Below are 21,594 nucleotides of genomic sequence, written 5' to 3' on the forward strand. Positions count from 1 at the left end.
GAAGGAAATAAATCATTAATAAGCAAATAAGTAGTCATCCACTCATGTGGAATTTAAGGAAGGTAATAATATAATAGGCAATTTTGAGTAGTCTCTGCATTTTTGGAACAGTAATGCATAGAAACCTAAATATGGAAATATGGAAATCACTGGGATTTATTTACTTAAAGTATAACTAAAGGCATATTTTTTTGTTTAGTTTTGGATAGAGTAGAGGTGGATTAGAACACCTGTCAGGTTTTTTTGTCGTCTGTGCCCCCATTAAAAAGATTCCCCTCTCTGTTTGTCCTGTTTATCATTTTCATTGAAAGTGAAAGTAAAAGAAAATCGCAAAATTTGGGTTGTTCCCAGAACAATAATAGGACAAATTTTCCAATGAGGACACTGGTTCTGGTGACCTGGGGAGCCAAGGGATTCCTTAAATTTGTAGGGATTTCCTTACACTTCTTGTTTTGACTAGGGGACAGGAAGTGAAGGGAAATTTTGCCAATGGGGTACAGACAAAAAAAAAACAGGGGTTATACCCATCCCTTACACTAGTTAAAAAGAGAAAAAAATAGTTTATTCTATAGTTCTATGTTAGAGCAAATAGACTGTGCTCTTTGCAAGTTGCTTGTTTATTAAATGAGGTAAAGCTACAAAGAATACCCAATCACTGTCCAAGAAAAAGAAAAAACAGCATTTATTGTTTCACATGATTGGATAATGGAAGTCAGCAGAGCTCCTCTTCATTTACTAAGCTCTGGAGCAATTTCACTTACAAAGTGCTCAGTCTATGTACTTTTAGTAAATCCACCCATTACTTTTAGTAAATCCACCTCATTATTATCTCTTGTCATTGTGCCAGCTTTTCAGAGACTTTTTTGTGTATATACATCATTTGTTGCATAAACCTCCCACTCAGTGGTGTATTTTGGTTTTGTGTTGCCCTAGGCAACACTAACATCTGCCCCCCCCCATCTAAATTGGAGGGGAGAGAGCAAAATATAGATAAAGAGGGAAATAGGCACAGAAAGATAAAGAGAGAAAAAGAGGGGGAGAGAGAGAGAGAGAGGAAAAAGGGAGGGAGAAAAAGAGTGATATAAAAAGAGAGAGGGTGAGAATGAAAGATAAGGAGGGAGAGAAAGATATAAAGAGAGATAAAGAGGGAGTGGTAAAGAGGGAGGGAGAGAAAGAGAGATCAAGAGAGAAAGATGGAGAGAGATATAAAGAGAGAGAGAGAGAGAGTGATAAAAAGGGGAAGAAAGATAAAAAGAGGGAGGGAGAGAAAGAGAGAGAGCTAAAGAGGGAGAGAGAGAGAGAGAGAGAGAGAGAGAGAGAGAGAGAGAGAGAGAGGTATAGAGAGAAAGAAGGAGAGAAAGATAGAGAGATAAAGAGAAAGGGAGAGAAAGGGAGATATAAAGAGAGAGAGATAAAGAGCGAGTGATAAAGAGGGAGGGAGAGAAAGAGAGATCAAGAGAGAAAGATAGAGGGAGAGAGATATAAAGAGAGAGAAAGAGGGAGAGAGAGAAAGAGAGATATGGAGAGAGAGAAAGAGGGAAAGAAAGAGATCAAGAGAGAGAGAGAGAAAGATAGAGGGCGAGAGATACAAAGAGAGAGAAAAAAGGAGAGAGATAAAGAGGGAGAGAAACATAAAGAGAGAAAGAAAGAAGGATGGAGAGAAAGAGAGATATGGAGAGGGATAAAGAGAGAGAGAGAGAAATAGAGAGAGAAGGGTAAAGAGGGAAGGGAGAGAGCTAAAGAGAGAGAGAGATAAAGAGAGACTAAGTTGATCAGATAGGATCCCCAGTGCAGCTGGTACTTGTAGTCCCCCAGGCTGTATAGCTCTGCTCACTATAACAGTATATAACGATGATAGATGTAATATGTATGTAGTACAATTACAGATCTGTGACTCCATAGCCAGAGCAGTCAGGATCCTGGGTACAGCTGGTACTTGTAGTCCTACCTGGTTGTGATCTCCTCAGACTCCATGGAGCAGCAGATCTCATCCTTACATTCTCCTCTTCTTCTTGCTGTGCTGTCTCCTGCTGACGTGTCTGCCTCTCTGCTTATACTTCTTCCATCCCCTCTGTACACACAACACTGCCACCCAGCAATTGTCATGCCTGCAGCCAGCCAACCCCCTCTCTCTGTTGCTGCAAATCCCTCACCTGTCACCCGAATCAGCCCAGGAGCAGACACCAAGCGCTGTGCTAAGCTGGAGTGTAGCAGCCAGTGAGTGAGCTCATGCAGTGCCGGCCCTCACCTGATCCGCATTATCAGTCACCTGCCAGCTGCCTTGAGTGTCCCTTCTTCCATGGGGGGCGTGCTGCCCCCCTGAAAAATGCTGCCCTAGGCAAATGTCTTGTTTGCCTCGTGGTGGATATGCCCCTGCTCCCACTCACTGCAAACATAATACAATGTACATGCATATCACAATGGTCTAATGCTTTGTTAGAACATATGCCACATGTAGTGGGGATATTTTACTATTTCTCAATTATTTGTAGAGATATCTTCCTACTGACAAGTGCCCACTGTCATCATTGATCTTTTTTTAGCTATCTATATAGGAGCAATTCTTCCCAATGGCCACAAGTGTAAGGAGCATTCTTCCTACTGACCATCACACTAATGTACAGTATCAAGAGTTGGATATAGTAATTTTTAGCAGGGGTTTCCTGAGACTGGAAAGTTATTTCAAGGTTTTCTCTGCATTGAAAAGGTTAAGAAATGCTGCTTGAAAGTGTAACTAAAAGCAAAACTTGTTTTTTTTTCTATTTTGGATAGAGTAATGGAGGGTTAGAACCCTTTCAGGATTTTTTTTTTGCCATCTGTGTCCCATTGGGGAGATTTCCCTTCACTTCCTGACCCATAGCCAAAACAGGAAGTGAGAGTAAATCCTGCAAATTAAGGGTCCTCCGGGTCACCAGAACTGCTGTACCCATTGTAAGATTTCCCTTCTATTACTTTTCTAGGGAATCAATGGTGGAGAAGGATCTGGGAGTTCTGGTAGCTCACAAGCTTAATAATGGCATGCAATACCAAGCAATACAAGCCATGCAATACTGTGGTTTCTCAAGCAAGCAAAACCCTTGTATTAGAAGAGGTATAGACTCCAGAGAGAGAGATATCATATTACCCCTGTACAAATCATTAGTAACACCTCATCTGGAATATGCAGTTCAGTTTTGGGCACCATTTAACAAAAAGAACATTGGGGAACTGGAGAAAGTACAGAGAAGGGCAACCAAACTGATACGAGGCATGGAGGAGATCAGCTATAAGGAAAGATTAGAAGAACTGATTTTATTCTCTCTTGAGAAGAGGAGATTAAGGGGGGAAATGATCAACATGTATAAATACATCAGTGGTTCATATAGTGAACTTGGTGTAGAATTATTCACCCTGAGGTCATCACAGAGGACAAGGGGGCACTCTTTACGTCTGGAGGAAAAGAAATGTAATCTCCAAACACAGAAAGTTTTCTTCACAGTGAGAGCTGTGAAAATGTGGAATGGACTCCCTCAAGAGTTGGTTCTGGCCAGCCCAGTGGATTGCTTTATAAAAGGCCTGGATTCTTTCTTAGATACACAGAATATAACTGGATACTAACATTTATAGGTAAAGTTGATCCCAGGAATATCCAATTGCCTTTCGGGGGATCAGGAAGGAATTTTTTTCCCTGCAGGAGCAAATTGCATCATGCTTTTTTTCCTTCCTCTGGATCAACTGTGGGTGTAGGATTATAACTTTTTTTTTTATGGTTAAACTGGATGGCCTTTTGTCTTTTTTCAGCCAGACTAACTATGTAACTATGTAAGCCAACATTTGGGATTTTCTTTTAATTTCACTATCAATGATAATGGTAAACAGGACAAATAGACAAATAGGATAAAAAGTTACAGCGTTTACAAATGGTGGTATAGATACTGGAATTTTTTTTTTACTAGTAATGGCAGCGATCAGCAACTTCGGGACTGCGGCGGGCATTCTGACACTGGGGGGAACTGACTTGGTGTTACTGACATCCCCAGTGACACCAATACAGTGATCAGTGCTAAAAAAAAAAAGCACTGATACTGTACTAATTGCACTGGGCAGGAAGGGGTTAACATGAGGGCTAACTGTGTGCTGGGAGTGTTTTACTGGGGGGCGGTGTGTTGGGGCTTCACTGTAAGCACACTTCTCTGAATAGTTGTGCTGTGCACAGCCATCCAGAGCACTGTGCCCAAGCCGACAGGGGGGAGGACTGTTAGTAATCAAAGCAGTCCTCCTCCACTCTGGAGATGCTTGGTAATCACCGGGCGCTGGCGGGGAATCACCAGCCAGGACCCGATGATTGATAGCCATGGCTGTGAATGGCGGCATGCGTACTGCTCGCGCATGCCCCCTACCCGGAAATACAAAATCACGTATGTGATTTTGCAAAACCTCTGCCACCCTGTAGCAGTATATCTGCTATAGGGTAGTCACGAAGCGGTTAAACCATGTTACCTTTTTATTAGCAATAAAAACTGACAGTGGTTCTAATTCTTCTTCACTGTATCTATCCTAATGGTTATCACATGAGATAAAATACTGGATGGTTTCATAAGATAAATACTGCATATTTTGGAAAAATACTGCATGCAGCATTCTAGAAGTGTTTTTTTGAGAATGACAAAAAACATTTTGAAAAACACTAAGTGGTATTTTACCACATTCCTTAAAGTGATAGATACTGCTTTGTGAATGGAGCCCAGTGAGTCTTCCTAACAAGGGCACAGATGGCATTAAAAACCCCAAAAGGTTTTCTAATCCCTTTCCACTTAATGTAAAACTAAAAATAGTAGTTTTCCTGTAGTTATACTTTACCAGTCTCTTTGCCGTTGGTAAATTAACCTCATAAAGTGAAAACATTTATAAGTTAAAAACACCCATATTCTTTAAGCGGGTTATATAAAAATGCACCATAGGCTTTATGTCCATGAATGCCAAAATTAGCTAAATACACCTAAAGTCAACTAAATGTGTCCCACTATAATGGCTTCAATCAATGGATTTGGGAGAATTTCTATTACCTCTATAGAGAAACAGATTTTTGTGCTGACATATTCCTGCTATGGACATACAATAGTGAGAACAGGGTCTTTAATTGTACCATCTATGGGTATGATAGCATAACTTATAAAGTCTTTTGAAATGTGTGTTGGTTAAGAGCATCATATACTGCCAGTGCATTTGGTGTGGTGGAAATGTGCTTCTTCAGGGCCTGAGCAATGGATGTTAATGGATAGAGACTAATGCCCATAATGGCACTAAAAATAGCATGCTCTTCTTAGGGCCATTAGGGGATGCTAGTCTCTATCAACTTGTAATATAGATCCTTAAGTGTATGTCCTTAAGATTCTATCAACATCAATTGCTAAGGTTCTCCTAAGTGGAAGGCATTTTCACCCAAAACATGTTAGCTGTATTTGATGCTCTTAAACAATAAACATTTCAAAAATACTTTTTGAGATATGCATTCATTTCTTCTAGCACTTCTCAATACACATTCAAGAGTTGATCGTCCATTGAGCTATTTGTTTATTGTGATCAGAGATGTAGCAGCCTGGGACCAGAACAAATTATACATATACTATACTTTCACTGCACATCTACTTCCGTGAGGAAAAACACACTCTGCTATATATCCATTGGAATCAATTCCCACTTCTATCAGTCCAGCACTCTTACACACCTATCAGACACCTATCAGACACCTATGGATATCGAAACTTACCCAAAGACTCTGGCTACATGGCTAATTAGGTGAACATGCTGATTTATTTTATGACTGTTGTCATAAGATAATTTTTTGCTAGAAAATTACTTAAAGCCCCTAGAAAAAATATATTTGTTTAAGCAGAGGCCCAAGAGAATACAATGGTGGGTGTTGCAATATTTTATGTCACACAAAATTTTTAAAAGTGTTTTTTTTATTTAATTTAATGCACACAAACACAATATAATACCCAATGTTTGATAAAATATAAAATAATTTATTATGCTGAGTAAATAGATACCAAACATGTCATGCTTTAAAATTGTGCCCATGGATTAGTGACAAACAATGGTATATTAAATGTATCATAAGCAACACTTTAAAAGCCTTTACAGGTTACCAGTTTAGACTAACACAAGAGGTCTGGTGCTATAATTATTTCTCACATTCGCAGAGATACCCCACATGTATTGTGCTATCCCTCTTTACACATGTGCGGGACCTATGTGCGTGTTCACATTTGTGCATGAGCGCGGGGGTGCTTGATCAACGTTATTGCTATTACAAATGAAAAACATTCCTTGTGATAGCATATGCCATGATAGATCCTCTTTATGCAGAGATCAGGGGTCTATTAGACCCCAGATGTCTCTTCTGTCCTCAAAATCAACTGATCAAACTGAGACTAGTTTAATCAGATTCTTGTACAAGCCAGTAAAAGCTTGTAAACATCAACCTGAAACTGGAAGTGACAAAATCCTTGTTGCTTACAGCTTTTGATCTCACAGAGAGGAAGGAACAATGTTAGTTCCTGTATCTCTGTTCAGTACACTAGATGACACCGGACCAGGGACGGACTAACCGTTTGTAAACTCGGGCCCGGGGTCAGTAGGGGGCCCCATGAGATGCCCCTGGTACATTTTTCATAGGCTTTTTTGAGTTTGGGCAAGGACACAGGGGCCCCATGATCCCCTATTGCCTGGGGGCCCCATGAGTTGTCAGTCCGCCCCTGCACCGGACAGAGCGGTGCCGATATCCCAAAGGAATGGGATCACTTCTACATTAAATTTACTGGGATGATGCCTGTATCAGTATAACCACTGAATTCCAAGGATGTCATTTTATGGGCAGCAAGTGGTTAACAACTAAAGAATAATATTAATATTATATTTTGTTTACCTTTGCATAGGCATGCTTCATACTTCAGTGGGATTTACTCTTTGTACTTTCATTCTCTAAAGTAGATTTTACCTGAAAACACACTAGTTCATAAATATGAGCATGAAATAAGATAAAAGCTGAGAAGAACATCCGTGCTACGGGAAATAAATAATAATACCGTGACAGCTGCTGTCACAAGGTGCCTAAGCACCTTTTTAAAATTCAACTTTCTGCATCAGCTTGTTGATAGGGTAGACGGGCAATATTTCATTTGTCTAATATTTCTGACACTCTACAAAATAGTGAGTGCTGCACATGTGATCAGTCATGACACCAGCCATTTGATGGCTTGACAGTTTTGTTGAGAGCACAAGCACTTGTGACAGTTATTCATGGCATGCCATGAATGCAACAGTTTTAGGAAACAGTCAAATCACTGGGTTTAGCTCCACTTTAAGTGATTGTTTATGTTTTACTATGGTCTGCTGTGCTTTGCATTTGTGCTTTTACCTTCACTTTGTTTACTGAATAGGCCTGTCGTAACTTTTCAATATTATTGTAAACTTCAAAAGTGTAAATGTTGTCATTTCTAACAGTAATATTGGACATGCCATTATTTTTATGACTTCAAAAAGTCAAAAAGTTGTATTTGTTATTCCTTAACCATTTGAGCTCCAGAAGGCTTTACTTTCTTTATGACGAGGCCATTTTTTGCTATTCAGAACTGCGCTACTTTAACACCTAAATGCTCGGTCATGCAACACCCAAATTAAATTTAGTTCATTTTTTCACACACATAGAGCTTTCTTTTGGTGGTATATAATCACCATTGAGTTTCTTTTATTATTTTTTATTATATAAATGAAAAAAGACTGCACATTTTGAAAAAAATGTGTTTCTACTTTCTGTTATAAAAATCATCCAATAAAAAAATAAATTAAAAAAAATCTACTTTTTCATAAATTTGGGCCACAATGTATTCTGATACATGTCCTTGGTGAAAAAAAATCCCAGTAAGTGTACATTAATTGGTGTATGTGAAAGTTATAGTGTTTACAAACTATGGTAATTGACAGACACTGAAGTCACTAGTGACACTAATATAGTGATCAGATATAACACTGTACACATGTCACTGGCTGGCAAGGGGTTAATATAAAGGGGCAATGAATGGGTTAACCTAATGCCTAACAAGTGTAATGTGTGCTGCTTTTACTCACAGATCTGGCTGTTGTTTCTCTCTGCTTTTCAGGGAGAATAAACAGCCAGACTGCTGTTCTGTGTTTTTAAACACACAATCTGTGCTGTGATTGGGAACAGCCGATCAGCAGGTTTCAGCCAAAATCATTGGCTGAAACCTGGTGAGAAGCTTGTGGTGTGTCCAATCCCCGCACAGATCAGTAGGGGGCATGCACACACGTGCCCGAAAACCCGGAAGCAGGAGGCAATGTACGTTGCCTAGCCTGCAGCTGCCGCCTGCTCACAGTATACATGCTGTGAGCAGGCGGCAAGTGGTTAATAATATGCTTTTAATATTTATATTACAACAATAGCTTTTATGGAAACATTTTAGCTTCGATAAGAGAAAGTGATTTCTGATAATTGCTTGCCATAGTTACTGCTGTGTTTGCTTGACAAAAGGGACAAGGTCTAGGATTCGTGTTCTAGCCTTTTGTTCAATCCCATTAGTATGTTGTAAAAGCAATTTTAGTGGTCTCTCTCTGAATGCAATACTGATCCATGAAGCTAGAGGATATGTTTTATTAAACTGTTCCTTACTATTGCAAAGATACCATTGTTATACTCAAGTGGAGGAAATAGATTTGGCTATGCTAGAACAAGATTTGATTTGATTTGCTTGCTAGAGCATGGCTAGCAAGGCTGTTTAGTAAAACTTTGGCTAATGGAACTCTTCAAACATGTTTTTTAGCTTTTTTTTGTGGTTATCCATGGCGCCAGGAAGATACTTCTCTTTCCACTATTTCTGGTGGTACTATGCCAGGCAGGTTTTTTTTTTAGCTGAATTCCTGGTTCCTATTTTCCATATGTTCTATATTAGCACTGGTACCACCTTCTCTTTCTCCTCTAGTAGATTATCCATACACACATACAGTAAATTGATCACATTCACCAGATAGAGGAACAAAGATGTTCAACTGTTGGAATAGCAGTGGTCGTCATGATAAGACTGAAAATGGGATGAGACTTTCTCATCATGGTCATGGAAATTAGTTAAGACTTGCATGTAACGGAACCTAACAGATGCTTGAACAAATACAAATGTACAATGTGATAAATTAAAACAATTAACAAAAAAGCTAGTGGGATGAATGAGTTAATTAAAATAGTGGGGTTAACTAAGGATTAGCACGTATCTAAACCCAACTAACAAAACAAATAATATATTGTAGCTTACAATCCTTTGATGTGATTTTTTTTAGACATTTTCCCCTATTATTTTTACTCGTTGATCCTGACATTAAGACTCCATGCACACTAGGAGCTGGAAAAAACAATGGAAAAAATGCTGGATTAAAAAAGCTCACTTTTAGTGTTTTTCCAGCATTTTTGTGTCGACATTTAGCAGTGTATAGTTGGTTGTTAACCACTTGAGCCCCAGCCACTGCATTAAAACCTTTGCAGGGCGGCACGGCTGCGCAAAACCACGTTTTAAAACGCGCCCGCCTTACCTGTCCCGCAGGTGTCAGCAGCGGGTCTCAGCTGCCGGGTCATGGCCGGTCATTACTGGCCATTTCCCAGCGATTAGCGGGGAAAGAGAGCAGAGCTGACAGAGAGCAGAGCTGCATTGTTTACACACAGCCCTGCTCTCTGTCAGTTGCCTGTCAGCTCCTGACAAGCTGAACCGGAGAGAATAGTTTATCTCTCCGGATCAGCCTGTCCCCGTCCAGCACACACCCCCGCCCCCTAGTAAAACACTCCCCTCACATAGTTAACCCTTTCAGTGAATAGAAATGTTAACTCCTTCCTCCCCAGTGCCATTAGTACAGTGTCAGTGGTTTTTTTTTTCACTGATCACTGTATTGGTGTCACTGGGGATGTCAGTGACCCCAAGTCAGTTCCCCCCCAGTGTCAAAATGTCCGCCGCAGTCTCGCAGTCCTGCCATAAGTCGCTGAACGCTGCCATAAGTCGCTGATCGCCGCCATATGTCGCTGATCGCCGCCAATATTAGTATAAAAAAAAATTAAAAATCCCAGTATCTTTCCCTCCATTTGTAAACGCTATAACTTTCATGTAAACCAAATAATTTACACGTATTGGGATTTTTTTTTAGCAAAGACATGTAGCAGAATGCATCTTGGACGAAATTTGTGACAAAATTAGATTTTTAAATTTTTTTACTGGACATGTTTTATAGCAAAAAGTCCAAAATATTGTTTTTTTTTCTCAAAATTGTCAGTCTTTTTTTTTTCATAGCGCAAAAAATTAAAAATGCACAGGCGATCAAATACCACCGAAAGAAAGCTCAATTTGTGGGAAAAAAAGAATGTAAATTTCATTTGGGTGCAGTGTTGCATGACCGCGCAATTGTCAGTTAAAATAACGCAGCACCGTAACACAAACCTCTTCTGTAACCGCTTCCTGACCACCCTACAGCAGAAATACTGCTACAGGGCGGCATGGGTACGCAAAATCACACACACACATATATATATATATATATATATATATATATATACGTGATTCGTGCTCCCGTGGTTTTCATACCCCTCCCAGATAGCGTCAGATTGCCCGTCAGTACACCAGTCATCACATTTAACCCCTTGATTGCTAGGAACACGCTCATGTACAATAATCCTCCGTTGCTAGTATAGCGTCTGAACTGGTCAATATCTTTGATCAGGTCAGCACTATACCAGCGTTCACATTAGTATAGTGTCCCCAAACACGCAGCATTAGCGGGATCAGCCCCAGCACCTGCGTTTAGCCCCTACGCTTACCCCCCCCTTCTCCCCCAGCAAGTGCAGTGTCAGTAGGTCACTGTCACTTGATACATTGCACAGAAAACCACAGTGTTCGCAGAATCAGGCCTGATTTCTGTTAGCACTTGCCGGTAAATTTTGATGACTCTCATATGCAGCAGAGTGCCAGTACTAGTGCCACGCTACCTTTTGGTGAACTAGCGAGTACCAGCGGTCTAGTACATCCTGGTCTTTCACATACCTCCTTAATTTTTGGAGCTGTTTTTCACGGAATATCTGTATGCGTTGATTGTGGATCAAAGCAATTTATATGCACAACAATTTATCGCCACCAACCCAAATTCAAACCTTTCCAGGCCATTTGCATGAAAACTCATTACGGTTTTCAAATTTACATTTTTTTTGGGCTTAACCCTCAACATGGGCATTACTAAAAGAAATTAATTGCAGTTGTGTTGGTCCGCAGACCCGATTCATCATATGCCGTGTTCTCTGCTGCCATGGCCAGGCATAGATATGAGAGTATAATGTGTTTTATGCATTTCAGTGACAATACACTCTGTCATCCTCGGGGTAACCCTGAATTTGACCAGCTCCACAAAATTCAGCCCCTCGCAAATCACCTTAACCTAAAATTTGCAGATGTCTATACTCCCCAGCAAAACATCTGCGTTGATGAGTCCCTCATTAATTTTTCTGGTTGCCTTGCATTCAAACAATTTTTCCCCTGCAAGCGTGCCAGATATGGGGTCAAGATGTAGAAGACCTGTGAGAGGACAACAGGCTATACTTATAAGCTTTGGATTTACGAGGGAAAAGATAGTCACGTGGAGCCCCCACTACATGGGGAGCAGTGGCAAGATAGTTTGGGACTTGGTGTCATCATTTCTCCATATGGGGTACCACTTATACGTGGACAATTTTTATTCAAGCGTGCCACTATTTAGACATTTATTCAATCTTGGAACTGGCACTTGTGGCAAAGTGTGACCTAATGTGTGCCCACCATTAGAAGTGGGTGGATGCAGGGCGGTATATTCTAATGGTGGGCATACCACACACTTTTTCTGGCAGAGATTTCTTTTCATTTTTTCATTCATTCCACAGGCTGCATACAAAAAAAAAAGAACATAGCATATATAACCAACAAGGACCAGTGACGTACTGGAACATCACTGGATTTGAATGGTTATACCAGGATAATGCCTACAGCTGCATGCATCATCCTGGTATCGTTTTTTTCAGCCAGCGATCGGCTTTCATGTAAAAGCAATCCTAGTGGCTAATTAGCTGCAAGATTGCTTTTACAAGCAGTGGGAGATGATGTCCCCCCTCCCCCGCTGCCTTCCACGGCCTTCTCGGGCAGTCCCGTGCCATCAGGGGAACCTAAGAATGCAGCCGGTGTTTCTACCAGCTGACCATAGAGCTGATTGGAGACCAGAATGGTGCCAATCATCTCTATAGTCTAAGAATTCGGAAGCTACAAATATTTCATCACTTCAGTTTCGTAGGATATAAACAGCGCCATTTGTAAATTGGGAAAGTATCTGATCACACCGATTTTGGTTTGATTAGATAATGTAAGGGCAGAGGAGAAATCTAGAGTCTGATAGACCCCAGATTTCTCAAAAAAGAATATATGACAATGCCCATTGAAGTTATAGGGGTTATTTGCATTCCCTGTTATAGCATTAAAAGTGATAAAAAAAATAAAAATGAAAGGTACAATGTAAAAATAATAAAAAAAATCAAAATAACTAAACAAAAAAAAAAAAATTGCCCCTCCCATGCGCGCACACCTGTGTGCACAAGCCTTGACCCTGAGCCGTTATGTAAACAGCAGTTGCACCATGCATGTGAGGTATTGCCATGAACGTCAGATCAAAGGCAGTAATTCTAACACTAGACCTCCTCTGTAAATCTAAAATCTTTTAAAGCGCTGCCTATGGATATTAAAAATGTTTGCAGTTTGTCGCCCTTGCACGGGGCATGCACAGTTTTAAAGCATGTCATGTTTGGTATCTTTTTACTCGGCATACCATTATCTTTTATATTTTACCAAAAAATTGGCCAATATATTGTGTTTTTGTGCATTAAAAGTAAAAAAAGTGTATTTTTTTTTTAAATTTGCTTTTGAAAAATCGCTGCGTGAGTACTATGTGCCATAAGAATTTGTAGTACCCACCATTTTATTCACTAGGGTGTCTGCTTTAAAAAAAATATAATGTTTGGGGGTTTAAATTAATTTCCTAGCCAAAAATACAGTTTTTTTTCATGTGAACAAAAAGGCTTGGTCTTCAGGTGGTTAGAAGAGTGAATGATGTGTGGCATAAACTTCTAATGCTGGGCATAAAACGCCCCCACCCCCCAAAACTACCCCTTTTTGGAAAGTAGTCACCCCAAACTATTTGCTGAGAGGAATGTTGAATCAATAGAAGAATTTATTTTTTTAGCACAAGTTTTTGGAAAATGACAAAAATATATATATTTTTTTTCTTTACACAAAATTGTCATTTAAATGATTTACTGCTCACACATGCCATGGGTATATGTGGAATTACTCCCCAAAATACATTTTGCTACTTCTTTCGAGTATGGGGGTACCACATGTGAGAGACTTTTTGGCAGTCTAGCCAAGTACAGGACCCCAAAATCCAATAAGCACCTTCAGGCTTTTAAAGGGCTTTATTTCCTCATTACACTTCCAGACTACCTATCACAGTTTCGGAGGCCCTGAAATGCCAGGATAGCACCTAACCCCCCCAAATTACCCCTTTTTGGAAAGTAGACGCCCAAAGGAATTTGATAAAAAGCATGGTAAGTATTTTGCAGATCTCATTTGTTGCCACAAGTTTTTGGAAAATGAAGAAAAAAAACAAAAACATATTTTTTCAATTTTTTTTATATTTCAAAACCTTGTGAGAAAAAATGAGATCTGAAAAATACTCACCATGCCTCTTTTTAAATTCCTTGGGGTGTCTACTTTCCAGAAAGGGGTTATTTGGGGGGGGGGGTTTGGGGCTATCTTGGCATGTCAGGGCCTTCAAAACTGTGATAGGTAGTGAGGAAGTGTAATGAGGAAGTTACGCACCTTCAGGCTTTCAAAGTGGTCATTGGATTTCAGGCTCCTGTATGTGGCTAGGCTCCCAAAAAGTCTCACACATGTGGTATCCCCATACTCAGTAGAAGTAGCAGAATGTATTTTGGGGTGTAATTCCACATATACCCATGGCTTGTGCGAGAAATAAATCATTTAAATGATAACTTTGTGTAAAAAAAAAAAAAGTTTTTGTCATTTTCCAGAAACTTGTGGAAAAAAAATAAATCTTCCATGGACTCAATATGCCTCTCAGCAGATAGCTTAGGGTGTCTAATTTCCGAAAAAAGGTCATTTGAGGGTGTTTGTACTATCCTGGTATTTTAGCACCTCAAGAAATGTGATGGGCAGTCAGAAAGTAAAAGCTATGTAAATTCCATTATCTATACCATAGTTTGTAGATGCTATAACTTTCACAAAAAGCAATCAATATGCACTTATTGGGATTTTTTTTAACCAAAAACATGTAGCAGAATACATTTTGGCCTAAATTTATAAAAAAGTTTTTAGTTTTTTTAGATATTTTTTATGACAAAAATGAGAAAATATTGTTTTTTTCAACAAAAAAATTTTTTTCCTTCAAAACTTTTTCTGGTTATAGCGCCAAAAATAAAAAGTGCACAGGTGATCAAATACCCCCAAAAGAAAGCTCTATTTGTGTGAAAAAAGGATGTAAATTTCGTTTAGGTGCAGCATTGCATGACCGCACAATTATCAGTTGAATTAGTGCAGCGCCGAGTAGCAAAAAGAGGCCTGGTCATTAAGGAGGTAAATCCTCAGGAGCTCAAGTGGTTAAGGAGCGGGCCGACAAGCTGGCCTCCTGTGTCCTTAACAACCGATGACTCATTAGCTGTTACCTGCTGATAGCTGCATGTAAACAAAATAATTGCTAGCAATTAAAACTTGAGAACAAAAAACAGGGTTAACTAAGGATTAACACATATCTAAACCCAACTAACAAAACAAATAATATATTGTAGCTTGCAAACTTTTAATGTCATTTTTTTAGGCATTTTCTCCCATTATTTTTACTTGTTGTTCCTGACATTAAGGCTCCATGCACACTAGGAGCTAAGAAAAAACATAATGGAAAAACGCTGGAAAAATGCAAAATTTTAGCATTTTTCCAGCATTTTTACAGTTTTATGCTGACATTCTGCAGGCATTTAGCAGTGTATAGCTGGTCATTAACAAGTGGGCCGGCAAGCCAGCCGTCTGCATTCTTAACAACTCATCAGCTGATAGCTAAATGTAAAGAAAAGAATTGCCAGCAATTTACCGCTTCCCTACCACCCTATAGCAGAACTATCTTGTTACAAGGGGGCAAGGCTGCACAAATTCACGTATATATTGTATATGTGATTTTGCATTTCTGGGTAGGGGTCGCGAGTGCTGCCCTACCCGTGCCACCATTGGTGGCTACAGATGTCGATCACTGGGTCCTGGCCGGAGATACTCCGCCGGCACCCAGCAATTGTCGAGTATCACTGACAGGGGAGAGACCTGTGTATAAACAGCACAGGTCTCTCTCCTGCCAGCAGTAACATACTGCTGTGTATTTCTCTAAACAGCAGAGAAATACACAGCAGTACGTTTCTCTAGTAAAACACACACACAGCACACCGTTAACCCTTTGATTGCGCTTGATGTTAACCCAGGGGCGGACTGACCATTTGGAAACTCGGGCACTGCCCAAGGGCCCGGGGTCAGTAGGGGGCCCCATGAGATGCCCCTGGTACCTTTTTCATAGGCTTTTGTGAGTTTGGGCAAGGACACAGGGGTCCCATGATCCCCTATTGCCCGGGAGCCCCATGAGTTGTCAGTCCGCCCCGGTGTTAACCCCTTCCTGTCCAGCGTCATTAGTACAGTGTCAGTGCTTTTTTTTTTAGCACTTATCACTGTATTAGTGTCATTGAGATGTCATTGGCAGTTAGTCAGTTCCCCCCCCGTGTCAGAATGCCCACCGCAGTCCCGCTATAAGTTGTTGATTGCTGCCATTACTAGTATAAAAACAAATTGAAAAAAATTCCAGTATATATACAGCCATTTGTAGACGCTATAACTTTCACATTAACCAATTAATTTACATGTATTGGTATTTATTTTAGCAAAGACATGTAGCAGAATACATTTTGGCCTACATTTATGAAGAATTTTTTTTACTGGAAATGTATTATAGCAAAAAGATAAAAAATATAGTTTTTTTTTTCAAAATTGTAGGTTTTTTTTTTTGTTTATAACACAAAAAATAAAAAACACACAGGTGACCAAATACCATTGAAGAAAGCTCTATTTGTTGGAGAAAAAGGACATACATTTAATTTATGTACAGCGTTGTATAACCACGCAATTGTCAGTTAAAGTAATGAAGAGCAGTATCTCAAAAAATGGACTGATCAGGAAGGGGGGTAAATCCTCTGGAGGGAAAGTGGTTAACACGTGAGAACAAAAAACAGCATGAGGGTCCTCCGAATCCATAACAGGCATGCATGCACCTGCTGCCAACACAGCCAGATATTGTCAGCAGGTCTCAGCCAATGGTTTATGACTGAGACCTGGTCGGCTGTGTCCTTTACAAACAACAGAGGGCTCTGTACACAGAGCAAGTCACACATTTGTTTTAACCACTTGAACTCTGGAAAGGTTTACCGCCTTCATGACCAGGCCATATTTTCCAATGTAGCATTGTGCTACTTTAACTGATAATTGCACGGTCATGCAATGCTGTACCCAAAGGAAATTTATTTGATTTTTTTTTCTTTAGGTGGTATTTGATCACCACTGGGTTTTGGGGGGTTTTTTGCAAACATTTTGGGAAAAAAAAATATATTTACTTTCTGCTACATATCTTTGGTAATACTGTGATCAGTGCTAATAATATACACTCTCACTGTACTAATGACACTGGCTGCGAAGGGGTTAATATGTAGGTGATCAAGGGGTTGAATGTGTGCCTAAAAAGTGTAATGTGTGTATTATGTGCTGCTTTTACTAATATGATCTTGTTCCCTCTGTACAGAGCCCTGTCTTGATTTTCAACACAGGACCCTGGGCTATGATTGGACATATCTGATCAGCAGGTCCCAGCCATGAATCATGTTCCCATTCACCTTTTTTTTTCTTTTCTTTTTTTTTCTGTATGTTTTTCACTCATAAACACTCATCGCATATAGGGCAGCCCATTCACTTGAATAAGCTGCCCTACTTGTGACAAATACCCCAATGTAGCTCAATAACCTTTTTCAGTTTTAAAGCATTGCACGTTTTGGCAGCAAAACATGTGTCTGCTAACCACAGTAACAATTAGCCTGCAATCACATCTGCACGTTTTTGTTGGCAACCCACACAGAAAACATATGCTTTGCTGCATGTTTCAGAAATGCGCAGCAAACACGTGGCATACTTGCATTTGCATCTGCGCATTTCTGAAAAAACATGTGACACTCCACGACTGAAAATGTTCTAGAGCTACTTTGAGGCATTTGTCACTCGTAAGGCATTCAATGGAATGGGCTGCCCTATGTGCAATGCAACTTTAAAAACACGCATAGAAATGTAAGTCGGAGCATGCATTTTTACTACACTCAGATGTGAATGAAATGTGCTTGGGAGGAAGTTTTAGGCAGCAAGGATGACCAGGGAGGAGAGGCGAGGGTTAAAAAAAACACTGAACTAAAAAATTTCTTAGGAATTTTTCTTATTAGTAAAGTTACTTTAAAGTTGCTTTGAAGTCACACCTCGTCACCAGGAAGTCATACAGTGTGTAACGCTAGTGTGAAACAGGGCTAAAACATACAATTTTAGGCTAACTTTAAATAAGAAACTCAGCTCAGGCTCCTATTACTTAAACTTCCAGGGTCACTTTCCTCAGTGCACCCTAGCAAGGATGTTTCCTCTTTCATGGTCAAATCATTCACTTAGTTAACAGGATTAATTCTGCTCTATTTCTAGTGGCTCTCCAGATGTACATCATCAGTTCATCAGGTGACAGTCCTGACACTATTTAACTCATTACAACAATACTCTCACCTCTCTCCTCCTGAATTAGGCTTATTTACCATACAGAAGACATCCTTTAAAACTGAAGCTTATCTAAAACAATCCCTATAGCTTTAGTCACATCACTTACCTGTAATGAAGTATGTTCCACATGATGCAGGCACCTGGATCCTGGAGAAATCTTCACTGTAGGGATGCCTGTCCTCTTCCTGTCTCTGAACTTCTGATGCTACAATGATTAACAGTATAGGGTTTTCAGTCAGAACAGCAATACAGATGGTTCAACAGGGACATGCCTTCTCCTCTCTTCTCCTCCACTGAGAAAAGTTCTTCCATTGATTACACTGCTTGTAACACTATCTGTGATTGAGTGAGGTGCTGATCAATCACAGGATTCTCTCCCCCATTCACAGATTGGGTTACAAGTAGTGTAATCAACAAAACAACTTTTCTCATTGGAGGAGGAAGAAGGAAGGGTTCTGTCCCTATCCAACCATCTGCACTGCTGTTCTGACTGAAGATCTGATGCTATTAACAATTGTAGCTCTGGAAGTTCAGAGACAGGAGGAGGACAGGGCATCCCTGCAGTGAAGATTTTCTCCAGGACCCAGCTGCCTGTACAGCATGGGACATCCTTTATTAAAGGTAAGGGTGAGTGACTAAAACTCTTCCAGTCTTACATAACAAACATTCATCGACTATTATTTCTAGAGCCTTCTCTGCCCACTATCGTTTCTGCCACTTGTTTCACAATCTCTTCACATACACACAGACAGATTGACAGACAGACACACACACACACACACATACACTGGGAGTGATTCAATAAAGAATTTGAGAATTTTTTCTGGCCTTTGGCCATATTAGAAAATCTTGCGTTAAATTCACAAAACTGTGCATCAGTTTTCTTGCTATTGTGAAGAATTTGGGTAGTTTTTATGTGTGATACTTTTACATTCTGGTACTATGGCTGTGACAAATTCATTAAGAAATACTGCTGTGTTGGTGATAAGAAAAAGGGCCTTTCCATGAGGCCTTATTAATCACAGTAAATTGTGGCACATGCATATGTATTGTGTTGCAGAATTTGGGTAGTTTTTATGTGTGATACTTTTACATTCTGGTACTATGGCTGTGACAAATTCATTAAGAAATACTGCTGTGTTGGTGATAAGAAAAGGGCCTTTCCATGAGGCCTTATTAATCACAGTAAATTGTGGCACATGCATATGTATTGTGTTGCAGAATCTGTCGCAAGTTCTGTCTGAGATAAAATTTTGTTTGAAGCAATTACGTAGTCTGGCTGAAAAAAGACAAAAGTCCATTTAGTTGAAACATAAAAAAAAAAAGAAGTTATAATTCTATACCCACAGTTGATCCAGAGGAAGGCAAAAAGAAACCCAGCAAAGCATGGTCCAATTTGCTCCTGCAGGGGAAATTCCTCCCTGATCCCCTGAGAGGCAATTGGATATTCCTTGGATCAACTCTACCTTTCTTCAACTTTGTTCAACAAATTCATATACAGCTCACTGACAGTAAATCTGTTGCAAGTTGCACCATTTGTTGTATAGATGGGAGAGTTTTTTCTTTCCAGCAGCTGTCTGTTCTGACTACTGTAGGGGGCAATGTGGTGTGCGATTCAGCGCATCACACAGCTCCCTTTTTTTCCTCACTGAACTTTATTTGAAGTATACAAAAGTACACATGATGCACCACACTGCTGTACAGTACCATGTGGTTCTGTACAGTGTGTTACAATAAAATGTCAGCATTTTATTGCAGCGTGCTGCAGTGCAACTCCAAGTTCCATTGCAGTGTGAATGGGACACACAGAAAACAACTGTTCTCTGTGTGCCCTTGCAGTGATAGGTGTTCTTAATGCAGGAATATGCTGAGAGAAAAGGATCCCATAATATATTTATCACAGGCTGCAAGCATCATTTAAAGTGGAACTTTACTCATTTTTGTAAACTTCTCTCTCCTGCATCCTCCCCCTCCCTGTTACACATTAGAAAAAAAATAAATATTTAACCACGCCGCACCCAGGGCAATTTTTATAATTTCCCATTGATGTTAAAATCAGTATTTTTTCTTGAAAACTCCTAAGATCTTTAAACGTTATATATATTTTCTGAAAGCATAATCCTTGCAGACTAAAAATACAATAAAATGAATTTTAGTGCACACAATATAATATCAGATTGTTTTTGGTTTTTGGGGTTGGGTCAAGTAGATAGATACCAAACATGTCAAAACTTAATGCATGCAACTGTGAAATGGTATAGAACTACAGTGCTTCATTTTTAATAGGTAACAATTTGAAAGCCTTTACTGGTTATCAGTTTTGTGTTTACCATGAATTATTGTCCTTGAACTATTGCTCTCACGTTGATGTTTGCATTGATAACTCACATTTGGCACAATTAATGTTTACTGTTTATATTATTTTTGTTGATATTTAATACAATATTTTTACACTTTTTTAACTTTAACTTTACTGCTATCACAAGGGGGCTAACAAGTCCTGTCTCTTCCGCAGACCTGGCAGAGACTTGCAGCATGTGCCTAATCTTCAGCAAAGATGGTGGCACTGGAGAAGAGAAGTGAAGGAAGTATCTTTGCTTCAACCAAGACAGCAATGGAGTATATTGTCTAGTCCATATGTTTTCTTTTTATTTTGAGACAGGGACCAGTGCTAAGCTAATTTACTAAAACTGGTGCCCTCAGAATCTAGTGCTACTGTGCATGGTAGACAATCAGTTTCTATCCTCAGCTCGGCTAATTAAGCTTTGGCAACAAAAACTGGAAGCTGATTGGTTTCTATGCAGAGCTGCACCAGATTTTGCACTCTCCAGTTTTAGTAAATAATGACCTCTGCATTTTTTTTTCTTTCAACCAATAGCCTTAAAAAAAAAAGCTCACAGATTCCAGCACCCACACAAGCAATGTGGATGCAGGGATCTCCCCCTCTGCACTATTGTAGTCTGATAGTTGGGACCTAGTGGTCAGAATACACTGAACAGAGCTGTAGCCAGTGGCTGCAGTGGCTGATCGAATACTGGTTTTCCAGCAGGACCATTAGATAGAAGCCTGTCTAACATTTGGCTTTTGGCTTCTGTTAACCACTTCCTATCCGGACACTTTTACCCCCTTCCTGTCCAGGGCAATTTTCAGCTTTCAGCGCTATCACACTTTGAATGACAATTGCGCGGTCATGCAATACTGTACCCATATGAATTTTTTACCATTTTTTTGAGACAGATAAAGCTTTATTTTGGTGGTATTTATTCACCGCTGGGATTTTTATTTTTTTTACTATGTAAATGAAAAAGTCCAAAAATTTTGAAAAAAAGTGTTTTTTTTTTATAAAATTTTGCAAATAAATAATATTTCATCCTAAATCTTGGCCAAAATTTATTCCGTTATTTTTTTAGCAAAAAAAAAAATCCAAATTAGTTTATAACCAAACATTATAATTTATAACCAAACATTATAATTATCACAAGTGACATCTTGCTCACTACTTTGCATGTGATCACTGATTCGCCAATCAGTGATCACATGACCGGGACCTCGTACAGAGGTCCCGTCCGACGATCGGTGTTTCACTGTGTCCGGAGGACACAGCGGACACCGGATCGCGGTGGTGCGCGCTCCTAGGGAG

This window comes from Staurois parvus, unplaced genomic scaffold, assembly GCF_062004578.1.
Source record: "Staurois parvus isolate SC_StPar_1 unplaced genomic scaffold, SC_StPar_1.0 ptg000243l, whole genome shotgun sequence".
Lineage (NCBI taxonomy): Eukaryota > Metazoa > Chordata > Amphibia > Anura > Ranidae > Staurois > Staurois parvus.